This window comes from Aotus nancymaae, unplaced genomic scaffold (assembly GCF_030222135.1).
Source record: "Aotus nancymaae isolate 86718 unplaced genomic scaffold, 86718_ANA_hifiasm-v0.15.2.pri h1tg000022l_1, whole genome shotgun sequence".
Taxonomy (NCBI): Eukaryota; Metazoa; Chordata; class Mammalia; order Primates; family Aotidae; genus Aotus; species Aotus nancymaae.
Window position 1 is genome coordinate 13,157,482 of NW_026988435.1, and position 21,271 is coordinate 13,178,752.

Consider the following 21,271-nt stretch of genomic DNA (forward strand, 5'->3'; position numbering starts at 1 on the left):
CTAATTAGAACCCAAAACTTCCCTTTCTATGGGATAGGGGAGAAGTTAAAAGAGAAGATATATTACCAATTCTATGGCCATGTCTTTCTGATAGTTTAAGGTGTCACAAAAGCCTTTTTAACTGGAAAATAAAAACACTGGAAGAAGGAACAAATGAATCAGATGGAAAGCATTATCTTTATAATACAATGAAAATAACTGAGAATAAAAATATAAATTAATTAGTTTTAACAATATTTTTGGTCAAATAGCTTTGTGTATTATCTTACAGATTAAATACCACTTAATGCATTTTTTTAAAAAGTATGTATTTTAGTTTTTAAATCGGTTTTTGAATTATAACACTTTTAATGTGAGGATCATAGTTAGATATACAATGAGGTAGCATATTTACATGTCACTACTACTTTTTTTTTGAGACGGAGTCTCACTCTGTAGCTCAGACTGGATTGCAGTGATGTGATTTCCACTCACTGCAACCTTTGCCTCCAGGGTGCAAGTGATTCTCCTGCCTCAGCCTCCCAAGTAGCTGGGACTACAGGCATTCACCACCATTACTGGCTAATTTTTGTAGTTTTTGTAGAGACTGGGTTTCACCATGTTGGCGAGGCTGATCTCAAACTCCTGACCTCAAGTTATCTGCCAGCCTCAGCCTCCCGAAACTTTTTAATTACAAAACTATGGCAGGATTTAGTAGTAGCTTTTCTCTATGTAACTTCTTTGCATCAGGATTATTTACCTGATCTTACATTCTCGTCTCATACCTGCAGTTTCATATCTATTTGTTTTTTTTGAAAATTCTATCCCCAGAATTTGGACCTCCTTGAAAAACAATGTTGAATTTTCTTTGCATTAACATCACTTGGATGTTCAATGTGACCTTCTACTGTTAGAATGTATTTCGTATTCAACATAAAACATTGTGATCTTTTCAATTTCTAGAAATATCCCTTTTTCTTTTCTTTGTTTTTTTTTTACAACTGTGTTTCATTTCTTGTTTTAAAAAAATATTTGTAATGAATCTAATTTTCCTCCAAGGATAGAAAAATTTTTTGGTACCATTTGTTTTGTACAACCAAGTAGGATAGCTGTTTTACATGACCTCCTGGCATGTTTGCTTAAGGGTCCAGGAAGTGCCTGCTCTCTGTAGACACTGGGCCAGGATGTTCTCTTCTGTGTAGAGCTGCCTGAATTGACTGATACTAAAGTCAAGCTCTGTTAAATAGAGCGCTTCCTTTCTATGAAAAGGTTTCTCTTTCAGATCTCCTGCTTCCTCTTCTGGGGAAGCTCATTCTCTGATCTGCACTTGAATATGTGTTGACCTACAGGTCTCTTAGGTGGATCTACCTCCATTCTCTGTTAGTTTTCTTCTGGTGTGATGTTGCTTTTATCACATTTTCAGAAAAAGGCCAGTTTTTCATCTTCCTTTTCTCTGCTGAATGTGTCAGATCCTAAAAATATTTCCCTGAAGCGTTGTTACTGAGACCTCTGGTGCTACCATCTCATCCTGAATGACCGCAGAAAGAAACTGTTTCTTTTTGTCTACAAGAGTTGAATTAAGTTATTTTAAAAGCAACACATGAACTTGCTAGAAAATATTATGTCAACTGAGGTAGAAGTAAAACAGAGAGCATGTCATAAATTCCTATGATCAAGGAGACTAGCATATGGTCCTATAATTTTAGAGAAACAGCCAGAAATAGCATCCTCAGGGCATTTAGAAATATAGCAGCAAAAGGGTGTACAGCAATGTCACCAGAGATTAAAAATACTGATGATACCTGAAGAGACTTGGCAACAAAATCGTCTCTCCCCTTTAGAGCTATTTCCATAAATCTTTGGGGAAAAGCCATTGATTGCACTGTATTGTATGAAAGGTGTGCTTTTGTTTTATGCTTGTTCAGAGTACAATATTTTCTTTATGCTGTGAAAGCCAATACAGGTAGGTTGACCAAAATTAAATAAAACAATGAAAACCTGTTTGTTCTTTTATTTACTAACTCATTCCTCAATTCTGCTGCTTAAAGAAGCCTTCTTTCTGTGATGAATCTCTCTCCCTCACTTTCTTCATCCAATCAGTCACAACCATTGCCAATTTAATCTTGAAAATGCTTCTGTTCTGTTTCCACTGGCATTCTTTTAGCAAATTACCAATGAACCTGAAAAGGAGGACAAAGAAGATGCATTTAAATGAATCAATAAGAATATTATCAGAAAAAAAGGAGAAAATATGGTACAATCTGCTATTGAAATAATTTTTAAAGCGAGTACAGAAAAAAGAAAATGATTTACCCAAAGTTTATATTAAAGAGGGTTAAGATGCCAGATGACAAAAATAGTAGCTGTATTAAGCCTTCTGTTTTTCTTTTGTCTCTGTCAAGAAGAAATATATTCAGTTGAGAATATTCTTTTAAAAGAGAAGTAAAAGCTAACCTATGTGAAAGAGAATGAGTGGGCTTAGCTTTCTGAAGGTAATGATTTTAGTCAAAACATATGTCAATGTATGGAATTCACAGATAAGTGATGATTGTCATTAACTTCTGAGGACACTTAGAAAAGAGCAAAAGCATACGCTCCCTGAATATCCTATCAAATCAGTAGTACCACCATCCCACCATCCTAAGTTATCAACCTGAGCACCATCTTCTACTCGTCTATTTTCCTCTCCAGACTTAGCCAAAAGCTATTTGATAACCTTGTACTGATGATTCTACTTCCGAAACATCGTTTACATGAGTTTTTATGTTTTCATTCGATAGCAACAACCTTATTACTTAAAGACTACAATAGTGTGATACATTTTTTTATTTAGTAGGTATTTATTGTGTGCCTACTAATACGCAAGCCACTGTTATAGTGCTGTACATACAATAGAGAAAAAAATTTACAAAATTCTTCACTCTTACGGGATCTTAAATAGTTTCTTCAGCCTTGTATCTTCCAATATATCTTCCAAATTGCAGTCAAAGTTTTCAGTGCTGGAATTAGAGCAATGTAGAAGGTTACCCAAGACCATCTAAGAATGTGAATATTGGAGATGAAGATTCAAAATCACACTTAAAACTCTACACTCAAAAAACTTCAAACAACAAAAAAAAGTCTAAGTAAAAATTTCATCTCATTTATACCCAAGATAGTAAAAATTATGATGATCATAGTGGAAACTATAATATGCCCCTTGCTAACATTTCCAAATTCATCTTCTGCAAGGATTCTACAAACACCGTATGCTTAGATTTTTTTGTGAAATATCACAATAAATTGTTCTGACTTTTAATAATCTGCCATATAATTTTCTCTCCTTATTATTTCTTGTTAATTCCCAAGACTCAATATGAATTTTATTATTTCTTGGTAATTTTCCCCAGCCTATAGCAATTGTTCACTGAGTTACAATCTCTCAGTATTTGTATAGCTCCCTAGACATACATTAATACAACAATATAGGATACCCTATTATAATTTTTATTTATATAAGCCTGGTCTACAAATTTATGAAGTCTGAATGTAGGAACAATGTCCTGTTCACTTGTATACTTAGGTTCTCATTACCTAAGTACACAGCACATATTAAGTAATATAATAAATTTTGGCTAAACAAATGAGTCAGTGGGTATATTCAATCAGTAAACTCTTACTCCATCTTTTCTTGTCCTAAAAATGTGATACCTCTTATTAACTCTTCCAAGTTTACTGAGGCCAATTAACTATGATAAATCATTTACAAATATACAATTTATCCATGCTTAATCTTAATTTCTAAGCATTTTAATAACAAAATATTATGTTGATTAAGTACTTCCTTAGTTCATTGGTGGTAATAGATAAGTAAAGTGAAATTATTCAGGTTGGGAATTAATAAGATTCTTTAAACCTCTCTAATCTCCAAGAAGTGATAGAATCTCACGGCCAAAATTTCTTCTTACAAATATTAAAGGTAGTTATTTTGTCATTAGATGTCACAATTTTAGCATTTACACAACATCTGGCTCAAATTAAAAACTCAAATATGTTTTCATGAAAGTGATGACTAAATTTTGAAGAAACTAAAGAAAATCACAAGATACAATTTATTTTTATACATTATATGTAGAATAAAGAGCTCAACTTTTTGGTGAAGTCTCTCATATATTTATTGCAGTTTGGCTATTCAGATTTTTGCCTCACAGTTTCCAGGTTATATTTAAAAGTTCCAGATAAAAATACATTTTAAGACTTCCCAATAAAGCATTACATATCTCATTTGAAAATTTCTTCATCAAATATTATTGTAAATACTCTACTGTGTTAAGAAAATGGTTCCTGTTTTAACAATTTCAATTTCTAAGTGTTGCCAGGGAAGTTTATCTAAAAACTAACACTTATATAACTAATCACTATCGAATCTTTACTTATTCTGCATCTAGACTGAAAGAGGAGGTATGCAAATTAAAGCCCTTTTCTTTGGGAAAAATATCTATGAAAAATAAAACAAATAAAATTTTAAAACTAAGCACCAGGATGTTCATAAATAGATGTGGTTTTCTTGCTTTTAATAAATGAAAGAATGAATGAAAAGAAACATTCATATTCAAGGGGCCTGAATTTAGTAGATAATTTATTGTAAAAAGATTTAGTAAACGCGCGCACACACACACACACACACACACACACACAAGTTCTTGATGACATTTTAAAATTCAGGTTGTTTTTAAAACATGAGCAAACTAAGTAAACAATGAAGCATGTTGCTACCTGATACTTTTGGTTCAATAATATTAATGGGATTTGCCTGAGTTATGGATAATCATAGAGAGAATTAATTTTCAATTATTAAGTTATGAAGTGACAGCATACAATACAGAATCTAACTCCACTCTTTGAGAAGGCAAAGCTGTTCCATTTTAGAGGCATATTAATTCATACAATCCACAAGGGGCCCATGTCACCACTGTGAAACATAATCAGTACAGTTAAAATAGGATAGCTTGATTCATTATAACCTCCCTTTTCTCCATCCTAATAATTACCTGAGGTATTTTGGGGTTGGTACTACATATGGAAATATTTCCTTACCAATTTTTTGTTCTATGATATATGTTACAATGCCAGTTGAAATCACTGCAGAAGTTTAAAGGTAACAACCACGGAGGGGGAAGCATTTCTTTTCTTAATTCATAAATAAAAGAAGTGTGTGTTTGTGAATGTGGGGGAGACAGGGACAGACAGAGAGAGAACCAGAGAGAGAGAGAGAGTCCTGGTGATATTATGGCCTTATCCAGAACACTGAATGTTTGCCTGTCCATGAGGCAAACATTCCTTCTATTATTAAGGATAATAGAAGCAGCTAGCAAACAAAATTCCATCTTAAGAAACATATAATTTATGTTTTCACTCCCTCAGTCCTCAGTTGACTTCTATTTTCTCAGGTCAGGAAAATTTTTCTGATTTATTTTTAAGTTGGAGGCACAAAGTTGAGGGTAAAAAGACAGCCTCTAAAGTTTCAGAATCAAGCTTTACACTTTGAAGATTGAAATATATTATGTTTATCTTATAACACACAGAAAAATAGGATTCTCCAGTCACAATAATAGTTTTCATTGCTACAGTTAAATATTAGGTGTTGCATCTGCCATTTTTCTGTCTCCCAGCTTTGTCCTGATGTTTTATTTGTAAAATCATTTCATTGCATTTAATTACACAATTAAAAAGAACAATCTAGCAATTGAAATCAAGTTTTTACTTTTGGAAGTTTCAATTTCAAGATAATGAAACTGACTTTGCCCAAATATTTCTGCAAACAAATTCATAATTGCTTCTTTACATTTTGAGGTCCACAGAAATTTGTGTTAACAAATGACACAATTGTCCAGGCATGGTGGCTCATGCCTATAATCTCAACACTTTGAGAGGCCAAGGCAGAAGGATCACTTGAGTCCAGAAGTTCAAGACTACCATAGGCAACATAGCAAGACCCTATTTCAACAAAAGGTACATATATTTTAACTGTAGCAGAGTAAGTATGGTGGCCTGTAGCTGAGTCCCAGCTGCTATGGGGGATGAGATTGTAGTATCACTTGGGCCTGGAATTTTGAAGCTTTAATGAGTTGTGATAGCGCCACTGCACTCTAGCCTGGATGACCAAGTGAGCAAAAACAAAAACAAACGACACATAATAGAGAATTTTACAGCTTCATATCTCAGAATAACTGAGTAAATTTAAAAAACACTATAGTGAATTTTGGAAAATTTGGTAAATGGTGGCAAAGGTAACTCACAGATCTCTCATTATTGAGTTGAATGGTCATGTGTATGTGGGTGTGTGTGTGCACATTTCTTACTGTGTTATTTAACAATTATACCATATCATTTTGAAACAACTTTGTTGATAATAGCAAAGAAGATTTGTGTTTTATGTCAATGCTTAACTTGATAGTTTCATTTCTCAAAATCAAAGGTGGAAAAAAGAGAATATACAGAAATTGAATTCCAGCCTGGATGCTACATTTCTCTTTGCTATCTGATTCTATATTAAATATTCTGCAGAAAGGGAAAAAGAGAATAAAGACAGGAAAGAATTCAAAAGTAGAAATCATGAAAAGAATGATACTTGAGACCTTGAGAAAACTTTCAATGTCAAAACCAAAAAAAATTTCATTCAGAAGATGAGAAAATCAAGTTTAACTTATTAAAAGATTATGTTGCAGATTTAAGTAACTAGTAGAAAGCACAAAAAAAGAAAATGGCAAATATCCTTTATCTCTGATATCATAACTTTAGTACAGTTAATTTTTTCAGAAGGCCAAAGTAATAATGATATGATATTTACCAGATTAGTATTAGAATGGCAAAATGTTATTTAAAAAAAGCAATAGTTTGTTAAAAAAGCCACCAATATTTTAGATTTTAAAGTTTTTTTTTTTTGCTATATCACTACTCCTCTGTGTCTCTGTCGAACGCCTTTTCCTCCATTGTTTTTCCTTTGAACTTCCCCAGTGTTATCCTGATGGCTTACTTCACTTGCATAATCTCCACTTAACCTTTAATATTGCACATCCCAAATGAAATCAACATCCGTCAATTTGTCCAAGAGAACAAAGGGAAGATGGAGCAGAAAACATGCCAAGGAAATGTGTGTTAAGAATATGGTAATTGAACAGATGTTAAACTACATCAGAAAAGATCAAAATGTATTTCTAAATCAACCAAACAGAGCCATACAGACAGAAAGTAAAAAGGTGTTGTTTCAACTGGGTAAACACGCCTTTTTTCTTTCTTTTTAATTCCTACTATTAAACATATGCAGCTCCTTAAAATGTTTTATGAATTTCCTAAGTGATATATTCAAACTACAACCTGAGTCTCTGCTAACACCTAAAGTGCTAATTAAATGCTAAAGAGAAAAGGTATCTCCTAAGCCTATATAGTCAGTGATTATGATCAACAGACATTGCACCAATTGCAAATATATTCAATTTTTTTCCATACTGATTGATTTGTATGGTATTGGCCACAATGGCAATTAACAGGCCCTTGCAGAGATGCTGCCAGTGGTTGTTAAGTGCATCAGGGTGACAGGGACACAAGTGAATGCATGTCCTATGTTCCCCACTACTCCAAAAAAAGCTCATATCCACTGGGGTCAGTGGAGCAGCTGACAAAACATACAGCATTTTCAGAGGCATTATCAATAGTGAGCCCAGTCTCTCTGGGACTAGTCATTACAGGAGGTACTGACACAAAGTATGTACCATCCAGGACAGGTGGCAGGGCACCTGGTCACCCTCTGGCTGCAGCAATATGCCACATAAATCAGAGGGTAAATGCTCTGGAATTCCTTTTCTCAAATCATGTATCAAATAAGGGCAGATTTTACCTAGTGATGTTCCTTCAAACAATTTTGAAAAATCAACAAATGATTTGAAAATTTTTAGGATTTGATTAACAATTTGCACTATAATATATAATTTTAGAAATTGAATTTATGATATATGAAGTCCAGTTTTTAAAGAGTACAGCAAAATATGGAAGGGGAGAATCACATGTAGCTATTTAAATATTAATTCAAATGAATTAAGGTTAAATAAAATTAAAATTCAGTCCTCAGTCACACTAGCTATATTTCAAGTGTTCAACAGCCAAATGTGGTTTGTGACTACTATATTGTTCTGTGAAGAAACATCTCCATCATCGTAAACAGCTGTCTTAGCACAGATTTAAGGATTAAAATGGAATATATTGTTTCATATATAATAAATTATATATTAATTTATATATTATCCCCATTGTTAATATTTTAATACATATTTAGCATATAATTAGCAAATCATTGCTAGGCAATGGTACTACTTCAATGTGAAGAAATTGCTTGATATGTATTTTTTTAAAACCCTAAGAAGCATTTTCAGAAATTGTTTTGTTATGCTGTATAAATGTGTCTATAGAATATCTATACTCATTACCAGTGCTCAGAGTCTATTTTGATATACATAGGAAATATTACTACCTTTCAGTCTTTGAAAAAAGTCCTCAGAACCTCAAAAGCTTTATTTTTTCACTATTCATATTATGACCTCTGCATTAAAAAGCTGTTGGTCTTTGCAGTGATCTGAATTATTAAAAATAAAATAAAATGTTCTTTACAGTTATTTCTACTTGATGAAAGACAGCTAAAGTAGAATATTTCAGCCCCAAAAAGAAAAGGCTCCATAGCTATATTAGAGAGAATTACAGTATCTGAGATAAGTAACACTATTTGAAAATTATGATTGTCTTGCATAGATGTTAACAAGAGACATATCATTTCCTAAAGGGTAGACTCTATTTTTTTCTGCTGATTTAACAATAATTTATTATATCTCAGAGTAAGCACAATTATTATTCAGACATTCAGACTACGATTTCCATGAAAATTGTTAAAAGAGACAGGGCTTAGGGAGGTTACTTAGAGAGTTTAGTATTTCTCTGTTCGGTTCCAGGAAGCGGAGGGGACACACAGAAGGCTGTTTTTTTTTCTTTCTGTTTTTGTTTTGTTTTGTTTTACTTCTGTCTAACAAAGTTAAGGACATGAAGATATGCTGCTAGCTCTACGCTGAGGAGTAAGTCCTGGAGAGGCAGCACATGGGGATCGGTCTGCACCCCATGACTTCATGTATCAGTCAGTTCATGAGTGTTCCCCATTTGGAGCTGAGCCACGCATAAGGCCCAGCCATGGGTTCATTTTAGGAAGTGTATAATATGACCAAGTATAGCAGTTATTCAACAGCAAAAAGCTAAAGTCAATGCCAACATTTCTAGGCATTGTGGAAGAAGTAAATCTACCAGTTAATTTAGAGGAATACTTTGTAGATGTAATTAAGAAATCTTCAGTAGCAATGTAGCTATGAAGAATCCCCCTTACCCCTACAAACACACAAACAAAAATGTCACTTAAGATATACCAGACCCAGCAATTATGAAACCATCTGGTAAAGTAAATAAATAAGCCATTTTTCTTACTTTTCTTCTGAGTCCTAGCTTATACTCTAAAGAAATAAGAAAGTGTTTATATACATTTCAGAAAAGGCAAAGAAAGAAACAAGCAACTGCTTTCCTTCCTGGACACTATGGGGCTGCGCATAGCCTTTTCTGCATGAGAGGAGAAGGAATAGCTATAACTCTAAGTAAACTTAGAAACATTGCAGAGAACTGAATATTCTAGGGGCAGTTGAAATTGTCACTTATAACTTCAAGTTTCTTTTCATTTTTATTAAACAATATGGTTTTGCTGAAGGATAATAGGAAAAAAATAAAATTCATGAGTTTTTACTCAGGAGTAGTGGGTAAATATACCAAAGTAAACACATTTAAAAAAAAAATTGGAAAACAAGGTAGAATTGCTGTTTGAGTAAATTTTATGAGACATATTTGTTCCAAATATAAGTTACAACAGGGTTGAATGAAAGAAAGAAGGTGGCTTTTCTGATATGTAGTATTCTATATTTCAGTATCATCAACATCTAAAACAATGCTATGCTATAACAATAATAAAGAAAACAGAAATCATTCCTATCCTCTAAGAGCTTGTTATCTGTTTTGTTTTGGTTTCACTGGCGTGTGAACCAGCCCCTTTCACATTCTACTGCCAAGCAAATTCTCATTGTTTGGAAACAATCCTACTTTCCAAGAATATTTTGATGTTTCTGCATGATCAGGAATGAATGATTAAATGGAAAGCAGGATTTGGAAGGTAGAGATTGTGCATTCCTCTGGAGACATTTGCTACTTGCATGTGTTTGTAGGAGGATCTACCCTATCGTGCTCAGAGATAATTTGATTACATTCCAGAGCAAAATTTTTCTGTCTCACTCCCTCTCTCTGGGTTTCCACCCAGAGATGGGGTAGATGTTCTGGCCACCCTATGCAGGCTTTGAGTCTCTTTTGTTGTTCTTCCCCTGGGGTGTAATTCCTACTACATATCCAGGTAACCTCTGGTTCTTACTGTCTCATCTCACAGGGAATTGGAGCATGGAGATGTATTGCTGCTAAGATTGCTCTGTGAGTAAACAAAAGGTTTTTTCTTTGATACGGAGGTCTAGGGTTCCTGTGGGGCAGGAATGTGGGGAGGTGAGAGAGAAATAGTGGCAGACTTACCTGTTAGTTTAAAAGTAGGGTAATATCAAAGACCCTTCACCCCTTCTCAGTTTTGTACTTAATGTTTTTACTCTAATATATACATATATGTAGAATTCTTTTGATATCAAATCTCCCTCTGGGACCAAGGCTGGAGTGCAGTGGTGCAATCTCACCTCACTGAAACCTCTGCTCCCTGGGTTCAAGCGATTCTCCTGCCTCAGTCTCCTGAGCAGCTGGGATTACAGGCCTCTGCCACTCCACACAGCTAATTTTTGTAATTTTAGTGGAGAAGTGGTATTGCTATTGAGGAAGAAGACCCAGGCATCTAGGATCACCTCCCCCTTGACCTCCACATTGCATTTCAATAGAAGAAAAGGCTGGCCGACTGGCGCCTCCTAAATCACCTTCCTGTAACTAGCAGGCATGGTTTGGGGGAATCTCTCTGGAAGACACTGTTTTTACTTAAACAAGATCAAACCCCCACCCCACTCCTCCATCCCAGACCAGAACTCTTTCACATGTAATTACTAAAACTGTAAATCCAAGACCCTTTCATATGTGAGTCCAAAGTCTGTAAACCTAAGATCCTTTCATGTGTAATATCTAGAGTGTAAGCCTATATAAAGGCAGAGCTTCTCTTTGTCAGGGGAGCTGGGTCGTTTCAACAAATTGTCGCCTGGCTGTCAGCCGTAATAAACTTCTTCCTTCTGGTCTGTTTCTTGTGGCCGCTCCTGCTTCACTATGTTGCCCAGGCTGATCTCGAACTCCTGGGCTCAACTGATTTGCCCACCTTGGTCTCCCAAGGTGCTGGGATTACAAGCATAGGCCACCACACCAGACTTCTAATTAATATTTTTAACAAAGTCTTTGTCAGTTTTCTAGATAAACTCAAAGAAGAGCTGAGTACTTATTTTGATTCTATTATATACCTGAAACTGTTATATTCACTCCCTCAATTCTTACATTACATTTCACTTTCCTGTGCTTCCCATCAATCTGCCTCCAAGCCATGCTTTTCTCAACATATCTATTGTGTTCCCCATACCTACTACTCATAAGGGACAAAATCACCTCAAAATAATGGTTGCCATTTTTGACAGTCACACGTGGCAGTCTTCACACAGCTGCAGCAAGGAGAAGTGCAGATCCAAGCAAGGGAAAAATCCCTCTATAGAACCAACAGACCTTATGATAGCACACTCACTATCACTAGAATAGCATGGAGGTAACTGCCCCCATGATTCAACTACCTTGAGAATTGAATAGCAGTCAGAATGCAGCCATGAGAGTTGCAAGAAAGATAGACATGATTTTGACCCAATGGAGGAGAGGGGTATAAGGGTTGATGACATGTATTACAATTTAGTATTATTTTAAAGACTACCTATCACCCCATCTAGATCCCTTCTGGGTAGTTATCCTAAAGCCACTTGGGATTCACAGACCAGAAAATACTGCACAGCATTTATTGTGCACAGACATCAATGCTTCAGTTTTTACACATTCATGGATTAGGTTCAGCGGTCTTCTGTTCTGAAAACATTTGCGCATTATTTAAAGAGACAGTCTCCAGCACTGCCTTTGATATTTTGCTTCCATTTGCAAAAGCTAGAACATAATTAGAATAAAGCCATTTTTCCCCTCTCTATTCTGCCTTTGTTTTATGTTTTCCCAAGCTGTGTGGCCCTTGCTACACAGTATCGCTCATAAAATCCAGTCAGAGACAGGGCTCATAAATGTAGCTTTGGTTAGCACTTACTTTAGGCTATTGTTTTGTCACTCATTATATAACAGAATTCTAACATACTCTGATAACACATACTCTTCATAGGAGTCTCTTTTTAAAGCAAACCAGAATATTATGGTGATGTATTGAAAATTACTTCATGATGACCTCAAAACACCAAATATCTCTAGAATTAATGAATTACATAGGTTGCCATCTAGTCTTAACTATGCTTTCAACAACTCACAATGTGACCTCTGTTAGCAACTTACCTACACTGTGCCACTGTTTGCTCAAGTATCCAAGGAGAATGTTGTATATGATGAGGCTGCTCGATAGCTTCAGTAAATACAACTATATTTTCAACTTTTCTTATTGGCCTTTTTAAGGGAAAAAAAATGTATCCAAGCCTCTCAAGATTATACATTCACAATGTACTTATCGTTTTGGTGATTTTTTTCTTTCTCTGAGATCACTCAAGCCATTTCTTCAAGAAGACCTGTGGAGTCTTGGTTGGTTGCTGATGTTTCTATAGCATTTTTTTAATCACGCCATAAGGCATAATTTCTTATTTGCTATTTGATGTGGTTGGACTGTGTCCCCACTCAAATCTTATCTTGAATTGTAGTTCTTATAATCCCCAGAGGGAAGTAATTGAATCATGGGGGCATTTACCTCCATGCTATTCCAGTGATAGTGGGTGTGCTATCACAAGATCTGATGGTTTTAAAAGGGCTTTTCCCCTGCTTGAATCTGCACTTCTCCTTGCTGCCTCCATGTGAGGAAGGACATGTTTGCTTCCCCTTCCACAATGATTGTAAGTTTCTTGAGTCCTCCCTAGTCATGCTAAACTGTGAGTCAATTAAACCTCTTTCCTTTATAAATTACCTAGTCTCAGGTATTTCTTCATAGCAGCATGAGAAAGGACTAATACACTAGTCTATTCAAAGGAACTCAGCAGTAAGAAACAAAATCCACATCTAGAAGCACTGAGCATAATTTCCTTAGGGAGCAATTGTGCAGCAGCCCTCCATCTTGGTCTTGCATTTTAATGTTATTCTGTTATTGGTTTTATTAATTCTACATTCTCTGAGCTGTTCTTCCTACAGTTGCAAAGATTATAGTATTCAGTGAATACTGAGCAAAATATTGTTTTCTATACTTCTCATTTAGGAAGATCAGAAGCTACAAAATAATTTGACAAGGAGTAAATGCCAGATGCGATCTTTCCTACTTCGTTAATAGACACACACCTGTTTCTCTTAAGCCACAAGAAGCATTAATGTAGACTTACCAGATGGTTACAGTGGATGAAGTTTAGTGAAGCAGCAAAGCAAAAGGTTCCATAAGCTGATTTCTCCTTAGGCAACAGCTAAAGATGCTTTTGCCTCAGAACCTTCATAGGAATAAAAAATGCCATGAAGAAAAAAGAATTTGAGAAATTAGAAGAAAAAAGTAGAGAAAAAGAAGAAAAAAGGTAGAAATCTGTTTGTGATGAACGCGAGCTGTATATATAGAGAGAGCTATTCTTTTTAAAATAATCGTATTTTTCCTCTCTAAATAGAAAAGATCCTTCCATAATTCCTAGTCATTAATGTTATAGTCCAGAATATGTCTACTTTCACGACTTTTCTTATGACTTTGCAAAAATAGGATTGTTCTAACACAATCTTTTGTGCATATGGCTTTTCTACACATAAAATGTGACAGGTCAAGTCTGTAATGCCTCTTTCCTTCCACTTTGTAAGTCTGAATTATAGCACAAGTTTCAGTCTAGGGCTAAGTTGAGAAGCTACAACAGACAGTGTATGTTGTTCCAGGAAAACAAGTCATTTAAAAATATTGTTCTCTTATGAGAATACAGCTCTGTATTTAACATATTTCATTATATTGCTATGATTCTCAATAAAGACATTGATGTCTTGTAAATCACTGCCCTCTAAAACGAAGGATCCTCAAAGCAGTCACCATTATCTCTGCACTACGATAGGGATTAACTTTTCTTTAAACAGGTTTTTGGCAAAAGAGGAGGAGGGATATTAATGTATAAGCATTTGAATATTTGCAGGTGAGTGAACAAATCAGTTATTCCCTTACGTTTAAGTTCCAAATAATGTAAACATGGGTCATTAAGCAATACAAACCTAATGTCAGGTTTTATACTTTGGTTACAAATATATAGCTTAGGAAATTATACAGAATCTTGATAAATAATGGATATATAGACATCAATAGATATAAAACTGTTTATTTGGCAGAAATTAATATACGTGAGTTTGAAATATTTTTTCTGTGTAAGTATGGTGAAAATATTTACCTAGCATTGTCAATAGAAAAATTCATATGGCTTAATATTTTGCCATTCAATGCCTTACTTACATAATTTCTACATAATGTATTTTTAAATGTATATTTTTAATATAAGAATGATCTACAAATTTTACCTTTAAGAACATGTTTATACTGCCTTTTACTATTCAGTTCCTGTATGTTCCCTAACTTGGTATCAGGTAATTATATTGGAGGAAATATTATTTTCCAATTGAATTCTTTAATGAATACACTACACATGGCATATTACCTACCTGTATTAGTTCATTTTCACACTGCTATAAAGAACTTCCTTGAGACTGGATAATTTATAAAGTAAAGAGGAGAGAAGGGAAGGATCTGAAGGGAAGGGAACTAGGGGAGGGGAGGGAAGGAGAGGGAAAGGGAGGGAAGGGAAGGGGACGGAAGGGGTTGGGAACTCTGGGAAGCTAGATATTTTTCAAGACCAACCAGGTACAGATTCTGGTCCCTCCTCCAGGAAGATAATGTGGCCTTGCTATGGCTGAAATTCTTTCATGAAACAGGAAAGGACAATATTTAATAGGACAGGATGATATTTATAGAATTCCTTAAAAAAAACACTTAATTGTTTTGAATAAGTTCTACTAGGATCATAGTTTCAGTAGCAAGAGGTATTGAAAGAATTGAGACTTCCAGATGTGTCAAAACTCTATGTATCATGGAGTATCAGGGACATACAGGTGTTCCTGATAACTTCACTCCCTCCACCTTTCTTAGGAATTCTAAAACCAAAGGAAACTGCCATGGATCTGTTACCTCTGATCCTCTGTTACCAACTTATATCTCTAATGATTACTATTATATTGCATTATTATTAAGTTGGAAACTATTAAACACACAATGGTTGGATGAAAGTGGTTACTGCCTGCAGAAATTTCTATTTATTTGTATTTACCAAAATCACTTAAATAGTTGGCTTTCTGTCATTTTATCATTTATTGGTATTTCATGAAATTCATACCTAGTCTCTTTAAAGTATTTTTATTTTAAATTTTTATGGGTTCATAGTGGAAGTATATATTTATGATGTTTATGTGATGTTTTGATGCAGGAATACAATATGTAATGATACAACTCAACAATAACATATAGAAATTAATTTAAAAATGGACAAAGATTTTGAATAGCTATTTCTCCAAAGGAGATATACAAATGGACAATGAGCACATGGTAACATGCTCAACATAACATTATTAAGGAAATGCAATTAAAACAATAATGATATACCAATTCACATGCAATAAAATGATGATGAAATCGAGGCATACATACATACATGTAGTCAAAGAAAAAATAATAAATTTTGACAAAAATATGGAGAAACTGGAGTTCTTCTGAGTTGCTGGTGAGAATATAAAATGATGCAGCTGCTATGGAAAATCATATGATGGTGAGTCAAAGCATTAAACATAGAATTACCATATGATCCAGCAATTCCTCTTCTGGGTATATCCTTCAAAAATTAAAAACAGTGAGTCCAACAGATATTTCTACACCTATGTTCATGTCAGCATTATTTTCAATAGCCAAAGGTGGAAGTAATTCTAGTGTCCAGTATGGATGAATAGAAAAACAAAATGTAGTATATTCATACAATGAAATATTATTTGGCCCTAAAAGGGAAGGAAGATCCAATGCATGCTATAACATGGATAAACCTTGATGACATTAAATTAAGTGAAATAATCCAGTCATAGAAGGAAAAATACTGTATGATTCCACTTATTTGACATACCTAGCTGAAGTAGTCAAATTCACAGATAAAGAAAGTAGAATGGAAATTGCCAAGGGCTAGGAAGAGAGACAATAAGGACCTATTATTTAATGAGCATGGAGGCTCAGTCTGGGAAGATTAAACAGTTCTCTAGATGGGTGGTTTTAATTGCTTCCCAGCAATGTATTTATGGCTACTGAACTGTAAACTTAAACATTGTTAAATAGTAAATTTAATGATATTTATATTTAACCACAATAAACACAATTCTGATATTTAGCTAGAGTTAAATAGAGGGACATAGGCTTTAGTCAGATTTCTGGTATTTGGTATTAATCTGTTTTGATGTCTAGATTGAAGGAAACAATTCTTAGTACTTCACCTTCCTTTCATAAAGTGTAGTGGAGAAATTAGTCTTTACTATAGTCTTCAGTTGATTCCTTATTGAAAAATCATGAATGCAATATGTCCGCCATGCAATGCTCACTCCTGTGGCTTTTCCTGATCCAGCCACTTTCCTATTCCTAACTTCAAATGCTGGTAGCATCATGCTTCAGTCTTCCCCTTCTACCAAAGGGCATGCCTCATTTATGTTAATTATGGTGACAAATGAATATTTAAAAGAAATAAAGAGAGCATTTGAGGGTCAAAATGTGCTTAGCCAACTTAAAAAGCAGTTTGCAGTTTTCTAGTTAGTTCAGACTATGAGTAAGAAGCACGTTGTAGAGAAGAATATATTGTCCCTTGAGCATCCTTCTAGTCATAGCTCTTGCTCTCCACCACAGGTTGAAGCTTGTATCTGTGTCAGCTACACTGGATTTCTAGGGTAATAGTTTAGTTTGGGATGTTGTAAAGGATTGCAGTTTTGATACTTGGTATATTTCACAGTGGGAAGTTGTCATGAATTGAGTCACAAAATTTATATCAATTTGTTTATTTCCTGCCTCCATTTATTTGACTCAATGTTTATTTTACAGGTAAGCTAGAAAGAACGGGTTGCCTAAAATGATTTTTAAGGTAGCTATTTAATGAATACTATTTTTTTATAATAATAATTTATTCTCAGAACTTTTGATCTTTACCTTTACTTGTCTTTGGTCTTGTCTTCAGAATGCATATAACATGTAAGTATATTGGGAAGAACAGCAGAAAGTGATTAAATTTCTGGGCTTAGGAAAGATGAACACTTCCTATCTTCATACAGGTGCACTGCATTTAAAGGATGATCTGCAAAACTCTACTTTGCAAATTATGCTTGAGAAAAGTCTGACAGAGCTGAGATATCCTGTAGAAATACCTTCACATTCTAATTTTTCAATCTATTAATAAAGCTTTATGGTTTTATAAAAATAAGAGGGATCTATATACCTAGATGATCTAGATGGAACAGACATACATATTCCTTTTTCTGTGAAAATATGAATTCAGTTATATACATAAGGTATTTCTCCTAATGCTATCCCTCTCCAATCCCCCCACCCCCTGCTATCCCTCCCCTAGCTCTCTCACCCCCAACAGGCCCCAGTATGCGATGCTCCCCTCCCTGTGTCCATGTGTTCTCATTGCTCAACAACCATTTATGAGTGGAACATGTGGTGTTTGATTTTCTGTTCTTGTGTTAGTTTGCTGAGGATGATTGTTTCCAGATTCATCCATGTCCCTGCAAAGGACATGAACTCATCCTATTTTGTGGCTGCATAGTATTCCATGGTGTATATGTGCCACATTTTCTTTATTGAGTCTATCATTGATGGGCATTTGGGTTGGTTCTGAGTCTTTGCTATTGTAAATAGTGCCACAATGAACATACGTGTGCATGTGTCTTTATAATAGAAAAATTTATAATCCTTTGGATATATACCCCGTAATGGGATTGCTGGGTCAAATGGTGTTTCTCTTTCTAGATCCTTAAGGAATCACCACACTGTCTTCTACAATGGTTGGACTAATGTACATTCCAACTAACAGTGTAAAAGCATTCTGCAGCAGACCACCATGGCGTACGTATACCTATGCAACCATCCTGGATAATCTGCACATGTACCCCAGAACTTAAAGTATAATAATAAAAAATAATAATAATGTAAAAAAGAGAAAATATGAATTCCACATCATTGCTTCACCCACTAGTATTCACTGACGTGCCATATTCAGGACATATTTGAATATCTTTCTCTGTTTATATGTGTTTTTTGGAGATTCCTTCCTTTTTAAGAAAAATTCTAACAAACTAATTCATGACTAAATCGAAAAAAAAAAGAAACATTATCAGATTAATTGCTGTCCTTTACTGACAACATTTTAACTCTGTGGCAGGATATTTTGTCCCTTTACTTTCCTGGATTTATAATGCCTTCATGCCAAGGAGTTCATCTTCTGACAGAAAACGAAGGAAAATCCTTTGTCTGTTGAACTGAGAGATCAGGCTCCCCTCAACTCAAAGCACATGGGTAGCTGCCACGGTTTTGCTTCCCACTCTGAAGCTTCCATTTGAAGAGTAGTATTAATATTGTTCTGGAACAATAATTACCACCCTCTACCGATACAACATATAAATGTGCCATCTTTACCATCCTGAGTCTGTAACAATACCTTGGGCATCTGTAATACAGCTCACCTTCCCACACTAAGGAATAAATCAGATATCGTGTGTAGAGGTGATTATCCTTTTCTATCTTTTGCTTTGCTGTCATTTAAGTCTAAGGCCATTACATATTGTCCTTGTCATTTTTATGCGGAATATTCTCAGTGATAAGGTGACAGAGTTTGACAATCCATTTACCTCCCTGGTTACTATCACATTCTACTGAATGCTCTATCTTTATTGTGGAGATATGTAGGTAATTGCCTCTTTCTTGAAGATTTTGCAGGACAATCATGTAGATATTGGAGAAAACTTTCACAAATGAGGGCCCTCGTCCTAACCACCTGCTCTCTCAATGTTACTTCAGTTGCCCCATATGTAAATATGACTCATTTAAAAATTTTTTGATATTATATATTAGGATCAAGACTAATATGTAAGATCTTCACAAAATTTGAAGACATTACATCCAACATATTTGCAGTTCTAGATTTTTAAAAAACCAAAATAATCAGCATGCTGGAAAAGAACAGAAAATATTAATATTCACTTTATCCTTATGCCATCATTTCCTACTAGGTTTATTTACATGTTAATAAAGCATACAGTTTCCAAAGCTTTACCAGTTTCTCTTATTGTAAAGCTTTCACCTTTATATAACATACTGTATATATATTTTATCTACAATACAGATTTAAAATGTAGTCATTCTTAATACCACATTTTTTTCAAATATATTTACATATTTATCTAAATAACTTACTTAATGATAAGGTAGCTTTAAAGTATAAAACCTTAGAATGTCTGCTTTTTTTTTTTTTTGAGACCTAGTCTTATTTTTTTGAGACCTAGTCTTACTCTGTCACCCAGGCTGGAGTGCAGTGGCATGATCTCAGCTCACTGCAACCTCTGCCTCCTGGGTTCAAGCGATTCTCCTGCCTCAGCCTCCCAAGTAGCGGGGATTACAGGAGCCGGCAACAAACCCTGACTAATTTTTGTATTTTTAGTAGAGATGGACTTTCCCCAGGTTGGTAAGGCTGCTCTGGAACTCTTGACCTCAGGTGATCCACCCACCTTGGCCTCCCAAATTAATGGGATTAAAGGTGTGAGCCACAACATCTGGCCCATAATATCTGTATTTTATGCTTAGATCTTTCTTATATGTCACATACTATATTTGTATATACTCATAGAACACTTATAACATTTATGTTAGCTCATGAAATCTCAGGTTCAGTTGCATGTTTTAAACCCAGATTAATATTTTTATCCTATGTAATCAAAATAATTGGACTAAAACTTCTTTTGACTGAATTAACTGGTGATGTGGGATCATTGAATGTTAAAATAAATCAAGTCAGGTGTGTAATAGCTAAATCCCATTGTTAATATAACTTTAACTTGAGGAAAAAAGTCCTACTTATCATTAGAGATTGAGTTTATACGATTGTTTGGAGATTAGGGCCTCTAATAAAGTTTCACCATAATGAAAAAGAAAGAATACATGTTTCTGCTATAAATATGGTTAAAATGCTTATAATATTTATATTTTCTATTATGTTAAATGTTTATTCAATTCCTTGAACAGAATATTATCATAAAATTATAAATGATGAATCTTAGAATCTCCATCTAACTATTGTCTCCTTCTATGAGATTTTCTCATCACCTGATAAAACTGGTCCTGGTCTCCAAGTTTATAATATATGGCTCACATGTCTTTTCCCATCCAATCCCAACCACCCAACCACAGTGGATTAGTTAGAAATAGGAATCAGGATAGGCCAACCAACGCTTCTCTAAGTAAGTTAGAACTGAAATCCTGTTACATGGCACTAGGTCCCATGAATGAGAAATCTGAAGGTAAATAATAATCTGGTACATAGTCATATTTAAAAGAGAGTTAAAAATAACTAGAAAAAAAGTGTAAACTATCATTATGTGAACATGTGGAGAGATGGAAAAAGTAAGCACAAATTCAGACTTGCTGGTTCATAGTTCCTGGATGTCTTTCCTTCCAGAAATGGATTCTCATTGTGTGGTTAGCAACTGCTAAATTTATATTCTAACTGCTGTGCATAAATATGTTTATTTATTGCTTTATAATAATTTAACTGTACATGAATTGTATTTCTTTTTTTTTTTTTTTTTTTTTAGACAGAGTTTCGCTCTTGTTACTCAGGCTGGAGTGCAATGGCACGATCTCGGCTTACCGCAACCTCCGTCTCCTGGGTTCAGGCAATTCTCCTGCCTCAGCCTCCTGAGTAGCTGGGATTACAGGCATGCGCCACCATGCCCAGCT